A 9,253-nucleotide genomic window follows, 5' to 3' on the forward strand; every position below is an offset into this window, starting at 1 on the left:
TTTGACGGCCTTACCTCGAGCCGAATATGTATTTTTATAAGTTTTATTTGGTAATAGTGAAGTGAATGCGAACTTTTTACTCACGTGAATTTGTTTATCAGTATTTTTATATGTTTTATTTATATATATGTGTGTGTGTGGTAGAGGGTGTCACAAGTATTTATTTATATATATGTGTGTGTGTGGTAGAGGGTGTCACAAGTAGTGGCCTTGAGAATACTTATAAGCTAGAAGTGGCAGGAAAGAATACTTGTTGTAATCAAGTTTGATTAGTGGAACCCTGTACTGGTTAGTAAATGAGAACTAGACGTAGCTTAGGTTGAGTGAACCAATATAAAATGAAATATTTTTATTGCTCTAATTAGCTTATTAAACTATTTCATTGTTTATTATTGACAAACTCTGCACACAAAGTTTTTACTGAAAGGGTAAGTTTTACACCTCATTGGACGACAATCCACTTTTAGTCACTGGATGACAATCCACCTTATAATTTTGTTTCTTATAACATGTTCCATTTCGAAAAGGTTTTATATTTTGACTAGCACACTATTCAATCCCCTTTCTAGTATGAGTTGTCATATTTCACTTCTCCCTTACATGTAGTTTTGTGCAAGCCACCAACAAGATGAAGACTTTTGTGGCTAAACCTCACCCAAGTGGGGGGAAGAAAGACACTTCAAGGAATAAATTCATTCCAAAAGAGCCTGGATGAAGTAAGAAAAAGGAAGATAACATCACCATTCAAGCTCTTGGTTATGCAGTGAATGATTATACTAGAGGACCAATGCTAAAATGGAAAATCACCTTGTTCGAGGGTGGTTGATTTTCAACTCCCTCATCACACGTTAGGCTCGAGACGTTAAACAAGCGCTTTTCAGGTGGCAACCTATGACTGGTATCCATTTAATTACGCTTTGTTGCATGTTTTATTTTTCATTAAATTACGCTTTGTTGCATGACCCATGCATTCATTATCAAATCTGAGTACGGCCATGGTCAATGTTGATAACGATCATGGTTACACCACCACAACCGTGTTCATTTACAATATATATATATATATATATATATATATATATATATATATATATATATATATATATATATATATATAGTTTCAATTTCAAGTTAATTTTATTTTTATTTTTGTTCCAATCTTTATTTTCATTTGTATTCAGTACTTAATTTATTTTAATTCATCTTGTCTTGATTTTGTTCTTATTTTTATGCATTGAGGGCACTGCATGTTTTAAGTGTGGGAGGGTCATTATTGCTCTCCCAACTTTGGGCTCTCTCTGATATATGTGAATTCTTGCATTATTCTAATTTTATCACTATGGTAAAAATTTATTGTTCTTGTGTTTAAATTTTTTTTGTTTTCAGTTATTCCCTTGATAATTGTTATTCGCTTTATACAACTAACTTTTGTATAAAAATCATTTTCCAAAGCTTGTATAGTTCCCCCAATTTATGGTTATTTTGTAGTGATTTTTGTAAATAAATCTTAATTTTTGGTTAACGCCATCTCTAGAACATTTCCATTGGATTTAATGATGAAATCTGTGCATTTTCAGGTGAAAAAGAGGCTAAGTTTTGAATTGCAAAATGTAGCAGTTGGGCTAAGTGCATATCCACCGCTAAGCGTAGCTTCAGCATGCTTAGCGCAAAGGAGAATCTGGCAGAGCTAAATCAGTGCGCTAAGCGCAGCACGTGCCTTCAGCCAGGCTAAGTGCGAGACTGGCGTTAAGCCCAATTTCACTTACTCGTGCTAAGCGCGAGGCTGGCGCTACGCGCAATGTTGCGATTTCAGAGCCTATTTAAAGCCTGTCTTGTGCAGAATTAGGGTACACATTTTTTTATACTGCTTTTAGACCTTTTATGACAGCTTCTACAGGGCGGCCAGGGCATAGAATTCCAGAGCAGCCACAGGCCTATTTGGGGAAAAGAGCCCTATAAGAAGAAAAGAGAAACAACTTGTGCATTGAAGCCTAGGTTTTGTCATTTGAGAGATTATTGAGTAGAGAGTGAGTGTGAGATGCTGAGAAGAGGAGGAGGAATCCCCCTTCTTGTGTAAGGAACTATCATGCTCTGCCTTTAATCTCATTTATTGTTAGGGTTTCTTTGTAATGGTTGGCTAAACACCCTAGTTGGGGATTTCTAATGAACAGCTGATGTAAATACCTAATATCTAATTGATTATGTTTTCTGTGTTCAATGCTTCCTTCAATGCTTAATGTTTGTATGCTTTGGTCTGATCACCCATTTGTGTGCACAATTAGGTGACTTTAGCATTGGGAAATGTACTGTTGCCTTAGAACTTGATTGAAGCAGGATTGAAACTTAGCCTTACATGAGGGATCTGCAGGTTAAGTTTTGGTTTTAATTATGTTGTTACAATAATGTTATTTAGTTTAGGCCTAGTCTTACATAAGGGACCTGCGGACGAAGCTTAGGCTAAATTAGGCTAAACTTTAGTAAGCTACTTGAGCTGAGTCTAGTCTTACATGAGGGATCTGTGGAAGAAACTCAATTTAAGTTAGTCTAAACCTAAGAGGGCTGTCTAAATCGGGTGTAGTCTTAAATAAGGGATCTGCGGACGAAGCTTGGATATTCAACCTAACGAGGGATCGAGGGTTTAGTAATTTAGGCTATAGCATAGAACACAAGAGCATGATTGATTAGAGAAATATATTTCTATGCATCAGCTTGTTTGTTAGAAAGACCCAACATATCTACCTACTGCTGTCATTTTATTTACTTTGCATTTTTATAGTTTTTAGCATACAAGTTTAGTTTAAATTCTGTTTGAAATTATCACTTATACATGTTCGTTCTCTCAACAATACTTCAATTCTGAACTTAATTCAGGCTAACATTAGTTTCCTATGTTCGATACTCGGATTCATCCGTTTTAATTTTAAATACTTGACGACCCGATGCGCTTTTCGGTTAAACTCCCCATTGAAATTTCCTTGAGACATAAATGCACAAAAAGTAACTGCAATGGGGAGTCATCAATAATTTTTTTGTGTATTGAGGTTATTGGAGTTTTCTACAGAAGGGAGCATCAGCATACATCTTTGTGAACTGTTCTTAGAGATACCCTCATAAATGTGAGTATTGAGCCTTCTTTTAGTGTTGGTGAATTGATCATTTCCTTAGCACTGTTCAAATCTCTATTTTGACATGCATATCCTTGAATGAATTTTGAATTTTTAGATTGAGACTTTAATAGGCTTTCTTGAGACCAATGAATTATTTTGATTAGTTTTTGCTGATCGAGGCCATACCTGAATCAAATAAACATTAAAATGCAGTATCTAGGAAGTGATCCTAAGTCGTCTCCGAGTGAGCAATGATCAAACAAACGTTTGTTGGATCCAGTGGCCTCAGAATAATTAAGAAGGGGGGTTGAATTAATTATTCCTAAACCTTTACTAATTAAAAAATAACTCTTCTAAGGCTTTTACTTATTTTATTAAGAGAATATGGAGTAGAAGAGAAACTTAACAGAAAGTAAAAGCGGAAATTAAATGCACAGCGGAAAGTAAAAGAGTAGGGAAGAAGAAAACAAACACACAAGAGTTTTTATACTGGTTCGGCAACAACCCGTGCCTACATCCAGTCCCCAAGCGACCTGCGGTCCTTGAGATTTCTTTCAACCTTGTAAAAATCCTTTTACAAGCAAAGATCCACAAGGGATGTACCCTCCCTTGTTCTCTTTGAAACCCTAGTGGATGTACCCTCCACTAGAATTGATCCACAAGAGATGTACCCTCTCTTGTTCTCATTCAAACCCAAGTAGATGTACCCTCTACTTGTACCACAAAGGATGTACCCTCCAATGTGTTGAGACAAAGATCTTAGGCTGTTAAACCTTTGATACTTTGTGAATGGGGATACAAAAGAATTCTCAGGCGGTTAGTCCTTTGAACACTGTGTCGTTTTGAATTCTTTGACAAGGGAGAAGGGAGACACAAAAGAATTTAGGTGGTTAGTCCTTTGTTCTTTTGGAAAAGGGAGAAGAGAGACACAAAAAGAATTCAGGTGGTTAGTCCATGGCGAATTCTTTTTGGCAAAGGGAGAAGAGAATGAAAAGATGAATAGCACAAGTTTTCAAGGTTTAGAAAACCAAAAAACTTTAGAAAGCTTTTGGTACAAAGAAGAAGAAGAAATTCAAAGAGATTCAAGGCTTGTAAAAGATTGATTGAATGAATTGGAAATGTATATTGAAAAGCAAATCAAAGCCTTGCTTTTATAGACTCTTCATGTCTGGTCAAGAAAACCATTTAGAAGAGTTACAACTTTTAGAAAAACTTAAAACCAATTTGAAAAAGTCAAAAAACCTTTTGAAGAGTTACATCTTTTGATTTATTCAGAAACAGTCACTGGTAATCGATTACCAAATCAGTGTAATCGATTACACAAGGCTTTTAAGTGAAAGGATGTGACTCTTCACATTTGAATTTGAATTTCAACGTTCAAAGGCACTGGTAATCGATTACCAAAACATTGTAATCGATTACAGCTTTTTGAAAATAATTGAAACGTTTTAAATTCAATTTTGAAAACTTTTTCAAAACAATTTTTCTACTGGTAATCGATTACAGCAATCTGGTAATCGATTACCAGAGAGTAAAAACTCTTTGGTAAACATGTTTTGTGAAAAATCCATGTGCTACTCAGTTTTTGAAAACTCCTTTTCATACCTATCTTGATTAAGTCTTCTCTTGATTCTTGAATCTTGAATCTTGAATCTTGATCTTGATTCTTGAAGCTTGATCCTTGAATCTTGATTCTTGAATTCATCCTTCTTCTTGAATCTTGAAGTGTTCTTCAACTTTTCCTCTTGAGTCTTGATCTTGAATTGTTCTTGATTCCTTCTTGAACATCTTGAACTCATCCTTGTTCTTGATTCCTTCTTGAACATCTTGAACTCATCCTTTGATTGACCTTTGAGCTTTTTGTCATTACCTTTGTCATCATCTTTTGTTGTCATCATTGTTATCATCAAAACACCTTTGAATCACCTTTGATTCACCATGCCCATGAAGCTTTGCTTCTACAATGATAAAACTGCATAATTAATTTGACAACTAAGGCTAATCAGTAATTAAAATGGTGACAGAAAGGGGTAAGAAATAGGAGAAAATAATGACACATCATTTGCCTTAGTTGACCACTCTGAGCCTGAATGATTATTCTTTGTTAGTCATTGATATTATGTGAATATTATTGATGGAAGGACAAAAGGGGAATTAATACATATTGCAGATTATGCCAATGAATAAATCCTAAGTTCTCCTCTCAAGTGAAATCAAAGACAAAATGGGGTTGATGAAAAAAAAGAGAAAGCAATGAAAAAATGAAAGTAAGGAAATGTATATATGTATGTATGTATATATATATATATATATATATATATATATATATATATGAATTATTTTACCCCAAAGCAAATAAAAAGAGGGAAGGGAAAAAGAGACCAAAAGTTAAATAGAAAAAAAGGTGCAAAAATTAAGTAGGTAAAAGTTCCCTTGATTTCTGAGTGTTTTCATATAATTAAGTGGAACCCTTTAATTGGCCTATTTCTTTCAGTACCTAGCTTATATTACATGCATGGCCCATTACAACCTAACATGTATTACTTATTTAGAATTTTTGGATTTATTTGAATTGAATTGATTCATTTACATAGTTTTGAACTTGCTCATTGAATTGCGATCTTAAGTATAACTGTTTGTCTATATAACAATGTAAACATTGACAAGTGGTGAGCATAGTAAAGTTGAAGCTCCTTAATACTATTTTCATGTTAATTATAAGCCTAATGGATTCCTGAGTAAATTTTTTATGTCTATTGTCTGACTTATTACTTGTTGAATAAATAGGAATTTCTGTTACATGAGTTCTGATTTAGGAAAATTTGTTTTGATTGGGAACTAGAATAATTACTTGAGGGCAAACAATGCTCAAGTGTGGGGAGGTTGAAAAACCACTTTTTGAAACATATTTTGTATGAGTTTTTGTGTCATTTTGCATGTATTTTCTCGGAAAACTCACATTTGAATACTAGTTTTGTATTGCAGAAGCACAACTGCTCAATTAAGTGAAAGAGTTAGAAATTGCAAAAATTTATAAAGATTTGAAGACTCTGCACTTGATTATGGTCATCATAATCAGCATGGCCACAATAAAGTGATAACAATCTTCTAGAACAACATCAAAATTTGATGAGGGTCGTGGAGGTGAATCCAGGATGGCCTAAGGCTTCAACGTCACTTTCAACAACTGTCGTGGTGGGTTCACCATGGTTGTAGTGCTCCCTTTTCATGTAATTATCTTTAGGAATTTATATATAAATATCTTTGTCTTTGTAAATGATGATTCAATTTTTATTCTTGTCTTTTACGAATTTGAGAGAACTTTGAGGGCTTTTGAGAACTGAAGAGCGTGGACAAAACTGTTAGGACGGATCGTCATCATTGTTCCTAACTATTGGTATGTTTATGACTCTTTATAGGATTGTTAGTTTTTCTTTGATCATGAGTGACTAGTCTTCCTAGTCCAGGTTATGATGTAACTGTCTAAATGTACTCCTCTCCTTCTTCTTAATGAAATTCCTCATTGTTGTTATGTTAATTAATTTTCTTCCTCATTTTAATGTTTATTTGGAACTGACCATTCTAATACTCAATCGATTGCATAGTAGTGATGATCTATATGTAATTGGTAAATTTAGGCAGAGAATGTTTTATACCGAATTGCATGATCAAACTTTTTGGGTAATCTCCGATAAATCAGTTAATCTTTAATTAATTATCTCTAGAATTGATTTTATTCTTGGACTTAAGTTGATAGATCCATGATCATTGGGGTATTGATTTAAGGCAAAGAGCATTTTCTTACCTTGATCATAGGCTTTAGTTGATTTTGGGAATCAGTAATTAAATGAAGGAATTTCATGAAGACTAAGTTTGAGAGAAAATTAATACTAGGGAGTCATAACTCTTATTATAACTTAAATCTCTCTTTATATTCATTTAATTATTTTATTATAAAATCAAAACCACAAAAATATTTAAATCCTCTTTTTTTTATTCAATTCGATTGTTAGTCTATAAGTTTAACTAATTGGGAATACAACTGGTTCTTTGGGTTCGATATCCGGACATTCAAGTCCACTATTACTACTGCGTATGGTACACTTGTCCATGTGCAAACCTAATATATTTTACGCATCAGGGGAGGAGCTGGGTGTGGAATAATTTTTGAAATAAAATAAAAATAGTAACGGTTTGTATCTATTACTTTATTAAATTAATTATTTTAAAATTTAAAAGTTAACAAAATACTAATATTTCTAACAAAAAACTAAAACAAATACCAAAACAAAAAATTTAAGAACATAAACAATAAAAATAACACTTTTAAAGCTTAACGTACTAAAATGAAAAAAATATTAAAATATAAAAGATCAAAAGTGACATTTTGCCTAACTAAAATAAAATACATTAAAAAAAGAGCATTATTATATGGTACAAAGATTAGAAGTAGCAAAAATGCACGAATCCTACTTGTTAAGTTTTTATTGGCTAAACATGAAATCTAAGAAATAAATAACATTAAAAATGTCTTAATTGATTATACAATTGTTTTCTAATTAAATTAAAAGTTCATCTGAGTACCTTAATTATTAAAAGTCTAATCAGGTTTCTAATTATTTAAAAATACTATAATTTATCCTTTTGATCAATTTCATTAGTTTGATGACGAAAATAAATATTTTTACATGAGTTTCCAATACAAATGATGTAAAGCAAAATATTTTTATATCAATTGCCAGTGAAATTGATTTAAAAACGATGTCCTTCTTGAATTTGATGACGGATGTAAATAGATAATTTTACATCAATCATCAATACAATTGGTATAAAAAGATAATTTTATATTCATTGTCAATACAAAGACGACCTTGTTAAGATCTATAGCAAGTGTAAATAAACATTTTTATATCGGTTGTCAATATAAACGAGATAAAAATGTCTATTTATACAACTTTCCTCAATCAAGCTAACTAAGAAAGTTGACAAAAAAGATATGATTATAATGTTTTTAATAAAAAATTAAAGAATTTGATTGAATTTTTTAATAATTGAAGGACTTAATTAAACTTTTAATTATAATTAAATTACTTATTTATATAATTAACCATAAACAAATTTGACGGAAATCATTTGGATTCTTTCGCGCATAACATTCGTACTATTGTGCATTCTTACTAACTATCATTTCCCTAAAAAAAAGGCAACTTGACATGCTCCCACCTGCTGCTTTGTGTGTGTGTATATATATATATATATATATATATATATATATAAGCCTCCGCGGGCCCAGTATTCTGTATGGATTAGCATTGTTTTGGTTGTTGCGAATTTCATATTATCAAGTTTTACGGGTAAAATTAATAATAAATATTTTTGTTAAACTTATTATTTATTAAATAATTATTTATCAAAAAATAGAGATTCCTCTTTAATACACTTCTGGATGATCCGTGTCAGGTCACAACCCATAATTTCATCACACGAAACCAACCAGAGTGAATCACTCCATAACTATGCAGAAAGATCCCGTTTTAACCTTGCTGCCTTTCACTCCTTGCATTATATATAAGGCACCCAGAACTAGCTTCCTTTTACTTACGAATACTGTAATTGTTGCACGCTGCCTTTTGCTCCCAAAAACTAATAACAACAAGTCAATAACCGATACATGTTTGTAAACAGAACTTGGGTCAAGACACGTGCCAAAGATCCTAAACATCGATCTTCATATTATTGCTCATCTACTATAGTTGTTTACACATTAATTCTTAAAAATAATAACTATAGACTATTCATCCTTTTCTAACGAGACTCATTAATCTCTCAAGCCCAATATAATTTGTATCCGCATTTTTAAAAGCTTAAAAATATTATTTTTTTACATTTTTAAGAAACAAGTGTCTACTCTACTGCTAGTTTTTTTTCATAATTTAATTAATTTATTAAAAAAATATTAATTAATAATGGGTCACAGCTAATGAATAGAAAATATATATGGTTCAGAGTATGTATGCAAGTGAGCTTGACGAATTGGATAAAGGGGAAATGAAACTTCTTTGAAGCGTAGTATATGCAACTCCAACTAAAGATAAACCAATCAAATTAAAGGTTTAAAGTATGACTCATTCACTCACTCCATTCCA

The sequence above is a fragment of the Glycine max genome, chromosome 13 (assembly GCF_000004515.6).
Source record: "Glycine max cultivar Williams 82 chromosome 13, Glycine_max_v4.0, whole genome shotgun sequence".
In the NCBI taxonomy this organism is placed as follows: Eukaryota; Viridiplantae; Streptophyta; class Magnoliopsida; order Fabales; family Fabaceae; genus Glycine; species Glycine max.